This window comes from Rhineura floridana, chromosome 9, assembly GCF_030035675.1.
Source record: "Rhineura floridana isolate rRhiFlo1 chromosome 9, rRhiFlo1.hap2, whole genome shotgun sequence".
Lineage (NCBI taxonomy): Eukaryota > Metazoa > Chordata > Lepidosauria > Squamata > Rhineuridae > Rhineura > Rhineura floridana.
This window is the reverse complement of record NC_084488.1, coordinates 25,058,107-25,071,232: the sequence shown is the minus strand read 5'-3', so window position 1 is coordinate 25,071,232 and position 13,126 is coordinate 25,058,107.

Below are 13,126 nucleotides of genomic sequence, written 5' to 3'. Positions count from 1 at the left end.
GAAGGGCCACAGATTCCCCGCTCTTGCTCTCACCCCTTTAAAACCTGGAAGTGCTGGATATATACTCGAAATCAGAAGGAGAGGGGTCATATACAAAGACTGAAGTTACAATAAAAAAATTAACAAAGTTGTTACACTCTGGGGAGGAGCTATGTGGATCTTTTAAAAAAAACTTGGATAAACACTTCAGTGTTTTAACTTTCACAGTGGGGAGTAGAAAGTCACTGATTAATGATAATAACATCATCTTCAAAAAGGAGGCTCAGAAAATAGTGTGGTTACGGTGGAAGGAATTCATCACTCACCACTGAAAAGAATATCCAGTTGAGGTCCACAATTCTTGGTTAGTCACATTCTACAAGGTGGCACAGTAGCAATGTCTGCACTATCTAGAACAGCGGCGGGCAACCTGTGGCCTTCCAGATGTTGTTTGATTCCAACTCTCATCAGCCCCAGCCAGCATAGCCAATGGCCAGGGATGACAAGAGATGGAGTCCAACAACATCTGAAGGGTCACAGTTTGACCATCCATGCCTTAGCCTGGGCAGATCTGCTGCCTCCATTGAAACAAAAATAAATGGTGCAGCATGAATGCACTAGACCTCTACATGTAGTATTCACATTGAGATAAATGCAGAGCCTATGACTGGGTGTATGTTTTTGTTACATCTGATACCATTTTTCTATGTTGCTATTTTTGGATGCTATTTTTCTTGGATGCTATTTTTCTATGTTGACATGCAACAGAGAAGAACATCTGGCTCAAGTGTGCATAATTAACACTAACGGATAAAATGTTTACTGCTTTTTTAAGCCAGTCTGAGTCATAACATTGAGAACTGTAGAAACCAGTAAAGAATTCAGACAGGGTAAAGGCAGGTGTCAGTTCTGCAATGAAAATAACTGAGCAATGTTTAAACAAAAACAAAGGGTCATCTCATACTGCACCTCAGTATGTACAACCTAGAACAGGGATGGGGAGCCTATGGCCCTCTGGATGTTTTTGGACTACAGCTCCCATCATCCCTGACCATTGGCCTGTTCTACAAGTTGTGGGGACAGGTATGCACCTTGGGGTCATGTGATTATCATAAACATGCATAGAATGCTTTTGTCTAAAACAACAGTTGTGTACCTAACATTCACCTCACTCACTTAGATCCCAGGATAGGACATAGTTACATATGCACATTATGTTAATAAGTATTGTTTGATATAAAATATTCTGTGCATTGAGGGAGGATATGTACAAGCCCCACCATTTTGTAAAATGGAAGATATAGAGAAAGTAGTCCTAGGCTTGAACATCATTGGAAATCTAGCATTGCTTTGAAAAAAAACTTGGTCAGTGTTGTAAGATGGAAATAAAGTTCCAAGACTCAAGTTGTTTTCCCCTCTATTTTGTGGTTAAGGCACTTGATCGTGCGTGTGTGACATGCTCAAGACGTTCCGTGACAATACAAGTTGAGAGAAGTTTGTTTTGCATAATTCACTGGTTTATTTTCTCTTTGCTGGCTAAGGCTAAAAATGTAGTAGAAGACAGAAGTTAATTTCACTGCGACAGCTTTTAACCATAAGGACATAAGAAGAGCATACAAGCTGGAGAGCTTGGTTTCATCAGACTAAGAATCCATCAAGCACAACATCAAGCACAACATCTAGCGGCCCCAGCTAGATGAATCCAAGAAGCCCACAAACAGGACATGAAGTGTTGTCTTTATGAAGTGGTGCCTTCCCCCACCAATGTACATCCCAAGCATCTGCTATTCAGAGGTATAGTGCCTCTGAACATTAAGGTTCCATTTAGCTAGTAGCTGTTGATAGATCGACCTCCATGAATTTGTCTGTCAGGGCTGCCCCCCCTTGGTCAGTCCCAGGGATTGTCAGAATCCCAGGGGGACTCTTACTTCACAGACTCCTGGTGAGCACCTTACTCTCACAAGCCTGGGTGCTCAGATTGTAACTGATCCCATCTGTTAGATACTTTATTCCCCCCCCCTTACTCTCCCTTGGCCTTTCCTTAGCCTGGGTTCCTCGCCTTATGGGATCCCTTCTCCACTGGAGGTTTCTTGGCCTTCAGGCCGTCCTCACCAACCCTTGCTACTTCTGTTCCTCTCCCTCTGGGGTAAAGCTTCCCACCAGCTTTTCTATTTCCCCCTGTCTTAAGTCCCCTGCTTTCCTTCTTCCCGACCTCTTTCTCTTGCAGTGTCTCCACCCTCCACCTTTCTGGGTCCCCCACCCCCAAAGCTATCACCTGTACCATCTCTCTGTCTCTTGGTTTGGGAACCTCCCTGGGAATGCAACCCACTGCCTCTTTATTCTTGCTCGAAGGAGGATCCCTCTCTTTGGGCAAGCTAATCAGTTCTGCTGGCAGCTACCAAGCCTGCTTCTGACACAGTCTTAGTCCCCTGTATAGCCATCTTTAAAAACATTGTTTTCTAGAGTTGCCAGGTCAGAAGCATCCCAAAACCTGAGATTTTAGGGGTGGGCTCCAGTGATGTCATTAAGCATTATACCTTAAGCATCAATCACAGTTGCTTGGAGTGTACAATTAAAAAAAATATCTGACTGGAAATTAAGCTAGACATCTTAGCTAAAAGATGGAGCCTGGGTAGGGAACATTTAATCTAGCCTACTTGCTTTCAGCAAGAAGGGTTTAAGTGCCTTCAGGCCGGGCCAGTCACCAGAAGGTCACTGTAGGAAGAAGGGAGCCTAGTGTTGTGCAGATGTTAGATGGGAGCATTCGGGAGTAAAGATGGATGCCCCTGAAGGCTGCAATTCTAAACACACGTACTAAGGGACTAAGCCCCCATAGAACTCAACAGGACTTACTTCTGAGTAGATATAGTTTGGATTGTGCTGTTGGTAAAGCTTGACTAGGGATCCTCTGCAAAGATATCCATATCCAAGCAGGGTTGGCAACCCCCTGCCTGGAATGCACTGCCCTTATCTTTTAATGTGGCTGCTCCAAACTTCTTTACAGATTTGACCCTTCACTTCAGAAAGAGGTCTGAGAAATGAGTAAGAGTAAGAAGATTCTCTACCCTTTCTGTCTGCATAGATGCCCTCATCCTTTCCCTGCAGTGGCATCTCATAGAGGACACCCTCCCCTTTCCTGGGGTATATGATTTTTCCTGTCCCAGAGCAGATTTTGGGGTGGGCACCCCCAGTTACTTATTTTTTCCGGTATGTTTTGGCCTGCTTTGATTTTGCATAGATGCCCTCCTCTATGCCCTGCGCCCAGCAGAAGCTCTGGGCCAGGCGGGACACAGTGGCATCTCGTAGAGAACACCCTCCCCTTTCCTGGGATATATGATTTGTCCTCTCCCAGAGCAGAGTTGGGGTGGGCACCCCCAGTTACTTATTTTTTATGCTTTTATGACATCATTATGTATTTATAATATCAGAAGCCTGATGATTTTGATTGCATAAATGTATTGTTATTCTTGATGGAGAGAGTCCCCCGATCACAGTGATATATCATACAGGGTACCCCAACATATATTTTGGGGTTCAGAGACATGTTAAGTTTGGTTTGAAGTTGCTGTAGTTGTCAACTCTTCATCTTTTTTAGTGTTTTGAACTTTCAAGCAAATAAGGAACTGGGAACTAGGAACCAACTTCAGCGTTGTATCAGTTAAATAGATTAAACAGTCGTGGGGGGGGGGCGGCTGACGTTTTGGTGTATATCTCGGGAACCAGACCACCTAGAAACTTAATTTTTTTTTTAATTGAAGCTGAGAGTCTGGAGTTTAAGAGGTGCTAGCCGGAGAGTTGGAGGGCCCCCAAAAAACCAGAGACTCCAGCCGAAAACCAGAGACCTGGTAACTCTATTGTTTTCCCAAATGTTGCCTAGAATTTAGACTTTTTTCCTAAATGGATATTTATTTATATGCAAACCTTATACAACAATATAATCACCATAAATAACAAAAGAGGGTTAAAGAAAAAAAGAAATTCATACCCTATGGGTATCTTACACTGGCACAGTAATCATTAAACCATGTTATCCATAGTTGCGGTAATTTGTAAATCATACATATTTCTATAGTTTAGTTTGCTACATGGAGATATCCTCAAGGAGACCAAACCTGACAAGACTTCTAAGAAGCATAATTAACCAGATAAAAGCTATCAACTATGAGGTTCACATCTTCAGCACTCTGGATGATGAATGCTGGATTGATTTGTGAATAAAATAAAAATTTGACAAACACCATAAAAGGCATTTGGTTTGTAAAATTTGTAAAATTTAGACTTTTGTAAACGTTTTCAGAGTTTATGCAGTTGCCTGCTTCTTTGCAATTATTTAACCTAGCCTTTAAGACTTATAAATGATGCAGTCAGAGGATGCACATGTAGTCATAACTGCATTTGCTGACTGAGTTTAGGTAACTATAGTCAGCCTTATATAGAACTTCTTTAGCTCAGTCTATTGGTCTTTTAGTTATTTTATTGTTCTCATGGAATTATTAGAGATTTGCTGATTTTATGTGCAAAATAGGCAGAAAGAATTAGGCTGAGAATGTGACTGGATGGAATTAATAAAGTTCACCTCCAGAATCACTATTAATATTTATGTCTCTTGGATAAAGGAGGTAGATACTGCCATAGCCCAGTACAAATTCTCCCACATTGCTGTTTTTACCTATTGAAAAAAAAATGGGGATGACACTTTCCCCACAGATTTTCCAGTGCCAACCTGGTTTAGCCCATAGTTTGACATTCTAGTTTCCATTCTGAAAAGTCCCAAACTGTGTTGGGGAGGGACGGTCAACAAAGCTAGCCTGCAGTTAAAAATGGACTGGATGTGGGCTGGTAAACTCAATCCAGCTAGGACAGAGGCACTGTTGATAGCTAGGTGATTCACTGGATCTGGATGGCAATGGCAATGTTCAACCTTTTCTAGTAGGTCAGTCTTCTCCCTTAAGGATCATGTTTGCAGCTTGGGGAAGGTGGTATTAGATTGATCTTTTACACTGATAGTCCAAGTGGCTTCCATGGTATAAAGTGCCTTTCACCAGTTTAGACTGGTGTGCCTGCTACAACTGCACCTAAACAGAGAGAGACTTACAATAGTTACCAATGCCCTAAAAAAAATATCCAGAATTTATTACTGCCATGCATGGGGCTGCCTTTGAAGACTTTCAGAATATGACAACCAGAGTATATAGTAAAATGAGATGGTGGTGCCACATCTCACCAGTATTAAATCACTATTTATGGATCAACTTCTGGTACAATTTCAGGTATTGGTTCTACAATACCCTTTTAAACTTGGAACCAAAGCATCTGAAGGACTGCCCGATCCCATGTGAGCCATGAGCCAGCAAGCTGTTGTGCAGGGATGGGGAAATTATAGCCATCCAGATGTTGTTGGACTCCGTCTATCATACCTACCCACTGACTATGCTGGCTGGAGCTGATAAGAGCTATCAACATCCTGAAGACCATAGGTTCGCTGTCTTTGCAGTAGATGTTAGAATGTTGGATTAGGATGAGGGAGACCTGGGTTCAAATCCCTGCTCAGCAATAAACCTCATTATCTGCTAGTCTAACCTACGTCAGAGTTGCTGTGAAGATAAATGGGGGGGGCAAGAGAACCACATATAGTGGGGGTAATCAATGTGGTGCCCTCCAGATGTTATTAGACTACAACTCCCATCATCCCTGACTTGCTCGCTGGGATTGATGGGAACTGGAGTCCAAAAAGCATTTGAAGGGCATCCTGGATGTATACTACCTTGAGCTCCTTAGAGGAAGGGTGATCAGTGTAATAATTAAACAAATGTGTGTCTTTTAAGATTTGCCTTCTCCAAGTGCCCATGCCTTTGGAGGTGAAGCAGATGTTGACTAGAGACAGGGCCTTATCCATAATAGCCCTCTAGCAGGGATAGGGCAATTGTGGCCTTCCAGATGTTGCTGGACCAGAACTTCCATCAGCCCCAGCAAGACAGTATGGTGAATGGTTGGGGATGATGGGAGCTGCAGTCCAGCAACATCTGGAAGGGCATAGGTTTCTAATTCCTGAGCTACAGTTATAGAATGCTCCCTGTAGAAACAGTCAACGGGTGCCTGGCCTTCTAGGTTTTTAGGGCTAACTAAAGACCTTCCTTATTTCCCAAGTTTTTAATTATTACTGGCCACAACATTTGCACTTTACTACTATTTTAATTGGGTTTCATTGATACTGATTCTGCTTTTGCCAATATTTATATATCGGTTTTTGTTGTTCCAATTAGTATTTTATTGTTGCTTCATTAATTATTTGTATATGTTGTTAGTTGCTTTGTGAGTTTTGTAAAATGTTGAAAAGTGATATATATATTTTTGAAGACATAAATAAATAAGCAAGGCACCCCCACAACATAATGGTGCATCTGACTCCAGTCCAAGGCTACAGCTAGTCTGGGAAAGGAGCCTTGTAGAACATTTTATGGGATGCAAAACATGCAGGCAGTTAACACTACTCGCCTGTTCTCACCAGAATAAAATTGAAATTGAAATCCCCCTGCTTTCCATAGGGGCAATTTTCTGCAAACGGCATGTAACTAATAATTATCATTCACTATATGACATCTATCAGGTAGGACAAGATTTTATTTGTTGGTTGATTGATTTAAAACAAGAAAAACAACAGTGTTCTAAGCTGCAAATAAAATTATCTCATTGAAAAGATTTAACTGGAGACCTCACTGTACCAACACCATGAGGAAGTGGAGCAATCTGGATAATCACCTTCCTGTCATTTTCTCTGAACTGCTACTTCTGTTTTCTTGAGTTCTCAGGCTCTTTTAGACATTAACTAATAAACAATTAACTAACTCCAATGATAAAAGATACCTAGACTGCAAAAATCACCCCAAAGTGCAAACCCTATCCTTATCCCATTATAACACATTCTTACCATGAGTAAGTCTCTGCATCTGGATGGCATATACAGTAGGGCCCCACTCATACAGCAGGTTACGTTCCGGACCCCTGCTGTAAAGTGGAACCCATTGATTAGAATGGCACGCGATGCCCAAAAACCACCATAAAAAAGCGGAACAAGCACCGTATGAGTGGGGCTTTAGTCTAATTGCGTCTAATTGAGATCGCTGTAAAGCAGGGCCCTACTCTACTGGAATGTTCTTGAAAAACTCTGCGTGGGACTGTTCATCTCCTGACCCCTCCCCCAAGCATTTTGTCACCAAAGTCAGATTCATTACGGGAAGTCTGGAATTATGCAACCTTGATCTTTAAAAAGAGGCCCAGGGTATCCATCAGCACTTCAGCAGCCATTCCGGGTAGAAACACACTCACTGTTCTGGCAGTTCCAGTGTGTCTCCACTTCTCTTTTCTTAAAATGGGGACACACAATGCTAATCAAACCCCACGCCTTTTTACTGTAAAACCTGGTGGGAGCAGCGTGAGTGAGTTTTAAAAAATTCACTTCAAAGGGATTTTGCAACTGATTGGCAGATCAACCCGTTTCCCCCTCCAGATGTGGCCAATGGAAACTCTTTGCTATAGGTGACTAGTGTGCTCACAGCCTCCATGAGGCTGTAAGAGAAGGGGAAAGACAGGACTGCAGAGACACTTCATCTGCTCTGCTTCAGCGGGCTTTTCTCTCAGGTGGCAGGAGAGGGAGGGAAGACAGTTACAGCCCTTGCCATCAGTGTTGCTGAAAGACCAACAGCTTCTGGCTTTTCTTTTTCTTGATGTCTTTCCATTCTAAACAGTGGTCATTATCAGTAGTTTATAACCAAGTAATAGGGCCCGTCCATGCCCCTTCCCTCCCAGCCCCTTCTTCTTTCATGTCATGGCTTTTAGACTGTAAGCCAGAGGGCAGGGACTGTCTCATATTTACACTGATAAGCCACTCTGGGAGCCTTTTTTGGCTGAAGGGCCAGGGCAGTAGCTGGGGGGGCTAGGGCCCCCCACCCTCTAATTTTTCTGTATCCTTTTTTTTTTTTAACAAAAATAAATAATTACATTTATTACAGATTCCCTCCTCCCCTTTTTTGGTCCCCTCCTAAAACTTTTAGGCTGGCTACAAGCCTGTGAAGGACTGGATAAAAATGTTTTAAATCATCATCAGCAGGAAATTACAAGCCAGCTAGTTCAACATCTGTTGTGCAGGGATGTAGTCATCCGGGTCTTGGGGACGTCTTACTTTTGGGGGAGCAAGGTCCCATCCAGGTCCCTATGTCTCCAGTGACCTATGTTCAGCATGGCAGGGGAGTGTGTTAGCCACTGAGAAGAATCTTCTAACATGTCTCCTTATCCTTTTGTACTGATTAGAGCCAATCAGAGTGAAAGGAGATGAGTCAGCCACTGAGAAGACTCTTTCCCTTTCACACCGATTGGCTCCTGAAGGACGTCTGCTATTGTGGGAGAAGACACACATGGGAAGGACTGATGAGTGTGGAGATGACATCAGAGAGCAAGCGAGTGAGGGGTGTGGCTCTGAGGGGGCATGTCGTGACTATCATGAAGGGACCCTGCACTTCTGAATTTGCCACTACACTACTGAATAGCGAATAAACTGGTGGTAAGCAGGATTAAAGATAAAATTACAAAAAATATAGAAGAACAAGTAACGGTGAGGAAGAATCAGCATGGTTTCCTTGCAAAAGGAAGTCCCCTGCCTCACTAACCTTTTGGAATTCTCAAAGAGGTGTCAACAAAGAGGTGACGAGGGGTTACAGTAGACTTTATGTACAAGTGTGCAGCAAGACATTTGCCATTGGGGGAACAGAGACAAACTTTGGCGAGGCAGGACAGTTGAGGGATAGGTCATCATAAAAGAGGTAAATAGGTGCACTGAAGGAAGTGCCAATGGTGTGTAGCAAGCACTCCCCCTCCCCTTGTGTCAGCAACAACAGCTGGCGTGGAGGCTGCAATATTTTGACTCTGCAATTTTCACATTTTTGCTCTTCTTCTTTGGTCACATCCTAGCACATGGCTTCCCCTAAAGAATCCAGGCAACTGTAGCTTGTTAAGTGTACTGAGAATTGTAACTCTGCGATGGGTAAACTACAGTTCCCATAATTCTTTTGGGGAAGCCATATGCTTTAAATGTATGGTGTAGATGCAACCAGAGTTTGACTTGCAAAGAAAGGCATTTAAGATACTTCACGCCTTTACTTCTTGAGTTATCTGTGTTCATATTTCCTTGGTATAATAGGCAATTAACTTTGCCTCTCCCGTCTCTCTTTGGCTGCCTACTCTATATTTCTAAAAGCTGAGATTCTAAGCTATTGAAATCTTAGGAATTTGAAGACTGAAAGAAAATTTCATATAGGGAGGCAGAATTATCATTTGGGGATGCACTGCCCCTATTTGGCTCCATGTCACTTTCAATAGAGACCCTCCCCAAAAGCTCCTTTGCAGATTCAGTAGTTCTGGGATAAGAGGACAGGTCTTCTTACGGATCAGTGATAGATTAAAGAACAGGAAATAGCAGGTGCAAATTACTAGTTTTTGCAATGAAATAGTTAGTGGATGCCTCCACATATTGGGAGTGGTGCTATTTAACTTGTTCATAAAATGGTCTGGAGTCAGGGCAAGGATCAGGAGTGAGGTGGCAAAGCCTGCTGACAACACTCCATCTTTCAGGATGGTAATATCCTGACAAGGCTTCAAAGAGCTGAAAAAGGTTCTATTCAAATGGGCACAAATGAGACTCAATGTTAGTATGAAGTGTACTTTGGTACAAAAACAAAAAAAATCCTGATTTCATGTACCAATAGAGCCTTAACTAGCAGTAATTAAGACAGCTACACATGCAGTAGAATGGACTATATCCCTTGAGATTGCATATGGGATGTTGAGTTTTTTGTGGTCTTCTACATTCTACTTCTCCATGCAAGTAGAAAATCAATATAATAGGGAGTGGGCTAGCCTAGAATCTCTGTGAGGTTCTAGTTTTAAATTTGTGGGTTGCTCCCCCTATTTGCAGAGGGATTCAAAAACATAATTGCCTCCTGTTGCATGTTTAGACCAAGTCAAGCTAGGAAAGAGATTTTTGAGCTGCGGTTAATGGAAGCATCAGCTTAGGTTGCAGCAGTAGCAAAAAAGGCAAAATCCATGTTATAATATAGATCATTAGGAAAGGGACTGAAAATGACAGGGCTGTTGTCAGAAAGCCTTTATATGTCTACAGGACAGCTGTATTTGTAATACTGTGCAGTTTTGGACATACATACACCATCCATAAAAAGGATATAGTAGAGCTGCAAAATACAAAGAAAAAAGAACACTTAAAATGATATGGGATTTGAACATATTCCTTTGAGAAAAGGCAAAGGCAGGGGGTGGAGGGACCTTTTGTGCCTCTCCAGCCACATAATCTCCCCACCCCCTGATGGGCCAAATTTGGATGGAGCTGCCCACTTGTCAACCACCTGTCATCACTATGATGTCAGGTGATGTTCCTCTTTGAAGTCCAGTTTGTATGGGCTTTAAAGCGCAGCACAGCACTGTTTGAAAGCCCTGTTTGCTGTTGACAAGGGCTTTCACACAGCCCCTCACTCCTGTTTGTCCTGGGCTGCTTGAAAGTGCTTTTGCAAACCAGAGGCTCAAACAGGAACACCGGGCTGCTTGAACTGAGCAGCTCTCATCTTCACCCATCAGATGATGAGTGGAGATTAAACCTGCTTCTTTGCCAGTGCACAATTTCAACCTGTCCCCTTGCCCATCCACTGATATCAATAGTAGCATCAGGTGATGGGTGGGTGGGCATGGTTTGGGAAAAATGCCCTTGCAGGTGAAGATTGCCCTGTAGGCAACAGGTTCCCTACCTCTGCGCATAGGTGTCTGGGGTGTTTTAGTTTAGGAAAAAAGAAAAGATGAATGGGGTCTATAAGAGAAGTTTATGAAATTACAATAGGTATGGAGAAATGTAAACATCCACTCCCTTTTACTTACTGCTAGAACTTGGGGAAGGGCTGTAGCCTAGTGGTAGAGCATCTGCCTTGCATACAGAAGGTCCCAAGTTCAATCCCCAGCATCAGGTAGGGCTAGGAAAGAATCCTCTGATGGACCAGTGGTCTGACTCAGTGCAAGACAGCTTCCTATGTTCCTCACTTGGGGCCACCCAGTGCAATTAGCCATAGAAATCAGGACAGAGAAAACAAAGTACTTCACAGAACATGTTAAGGAATTCACTTCCGTAAGATGCAACAGTCAGTATTCAATGGCTTTAAGAGGGGATTAGACAACTCGATTGCAGACTTGTCTTTTAGTCACGACGACTGCATGAAATTGTTGACAACAATTTTGTTACAAACCATGTTGGGGGGGTCCTTCAAGGGCTGAAAAGCAGCATAGTTTCAAAAGAATTAATTTGAAAAATCCTCTAGACTAAGAGACAGTATACTCCTGAACAACAGGGTAACATCAGAGAACAGTTATCTATATCCTACTGCCGGGCTTCCCAGAAATATTTAGCCACTGTAGAAAACAAGATGCTGGACTAGAAGTACCTTTGGTCTGATCTAGCAGGATATTTTGAGGATGCGCTTTCACTTTTTTACATCTCATTTTATTAAAGGAAGCCAGGTGATGTAGTGGGTGGCCCTGGAACTGGAAGAACTGGGCCAAATCTCTACTTGTCTATGAGCTACGTAAGATCCCTGCTGGATGAGGGCAAAGACCCATCTAGTACAGCATCCTCACAAGGAAGTCCACAAGCAGGAACTGACGTCAACAGCATTCACTTGTGATTCCCAGCAACTGATATTCAGAGGCATACTGCCTTCAACAGTGGTGGTAGAACTTAGCCATTGTGGCTAGTAGCCATTGGTGGCCTTATTTTACTACAAGGAGGCATTGGTTAAGCCAAGTCATCCTCTCCTCCCCAGTTTGTTTCAGAAATGGGCTAGCATCATTACCTGCCCATCTCTGCTCTATGTGGAGAGAAAGGACATGTACCAAGTTGCTGTATCAATCAGATAGATGGTGTGTAGGCTTTATCTTGACTTTTAAAAAATCTTAGAGGAGTCCAACACAGAAAACCAATATATGCAGCAAAATCAGTGTTTTTTTCCAGGCATACACTCTTTCTTGAGTTACTGTCCATCTCAGCATAACAAGCCACACCAAAGTTAACACAAATGCAGAAGAGATCAAAAGGCATAGATATTTAGGCTCAGCAGACTGTTGTATAGTATCACTTGCAACCTCTAGTGGTGGTAAAGACATGCAACTCTTTTTGATTATTTTTAAATACAAGGGAAATTCTGAATCTTCTTCTGGAGCCAAGATAAGATTTCATCATGTATCTAAGCCAGATCCACATAGAGCAGAGCTTGTGTTTACTTGATGCAAATTCCAATGAATTTAATTGCATTTACTACCATGTAAGTATGTACAGGGTCCCAGCCTGGGCCATTCTGAAACTCTACATTTTCCTAATAAACCATGCCTTTGTTTGCAACCAGCTTCTGCAAACCCTTGTTGCGCTTTAAACAAATTGCACAATTTGACTTGCAAAGCAGATAGAATGAAAAGACGTTTCACAAACATAAGCTCTGTAAGTTCAAGAGAAAACTGTTTTGAGTCTACACATGAGATTCTAATTTCAGTTCTTGGCCAGGCCACAATGAAAACAACAACACACAATTTTTAAGGAAGTGAAAATCCACAAATACCAAGGGTTACCCCTAATTTGTGCAAGCAGAGGAAACAGTCCACAGTTGGCAGAGTTCTTAATTGTGAAGACAGTGGGACTGGCATTCAACCACAATCACACATGCAGAGAGTGAGAGGAGTTAGGGATACACAGACACTCTCAGTAACAAGCACACATTTATACCCTCCTCTGTTGTTTTGTCTTAAAGCCATTCACTCTGTGTGCATCATTGAAGTCCTGCAGTGCTTTTCTTTTTCCCTTCTGTGAAAATATCCTCTTTAGGACTCTGCCCATTGCCTGGGAACCCCAAGTTTGTGAGGTTGGAGAATTATATTGGAACAAGCTTTCCATACACAATCCAAATCTCTTCATGTCTCACCCCCTCCCCCAAATTGCAAGTTTATCACTAGTATTTAGTCATAAACGAGGAGGAGAAAGCACTCTTGTTAGTTCTTGGGAAAGCATTCAGAAACTGAGAAGTACCAAATGTCTCACTGATGCTTTATT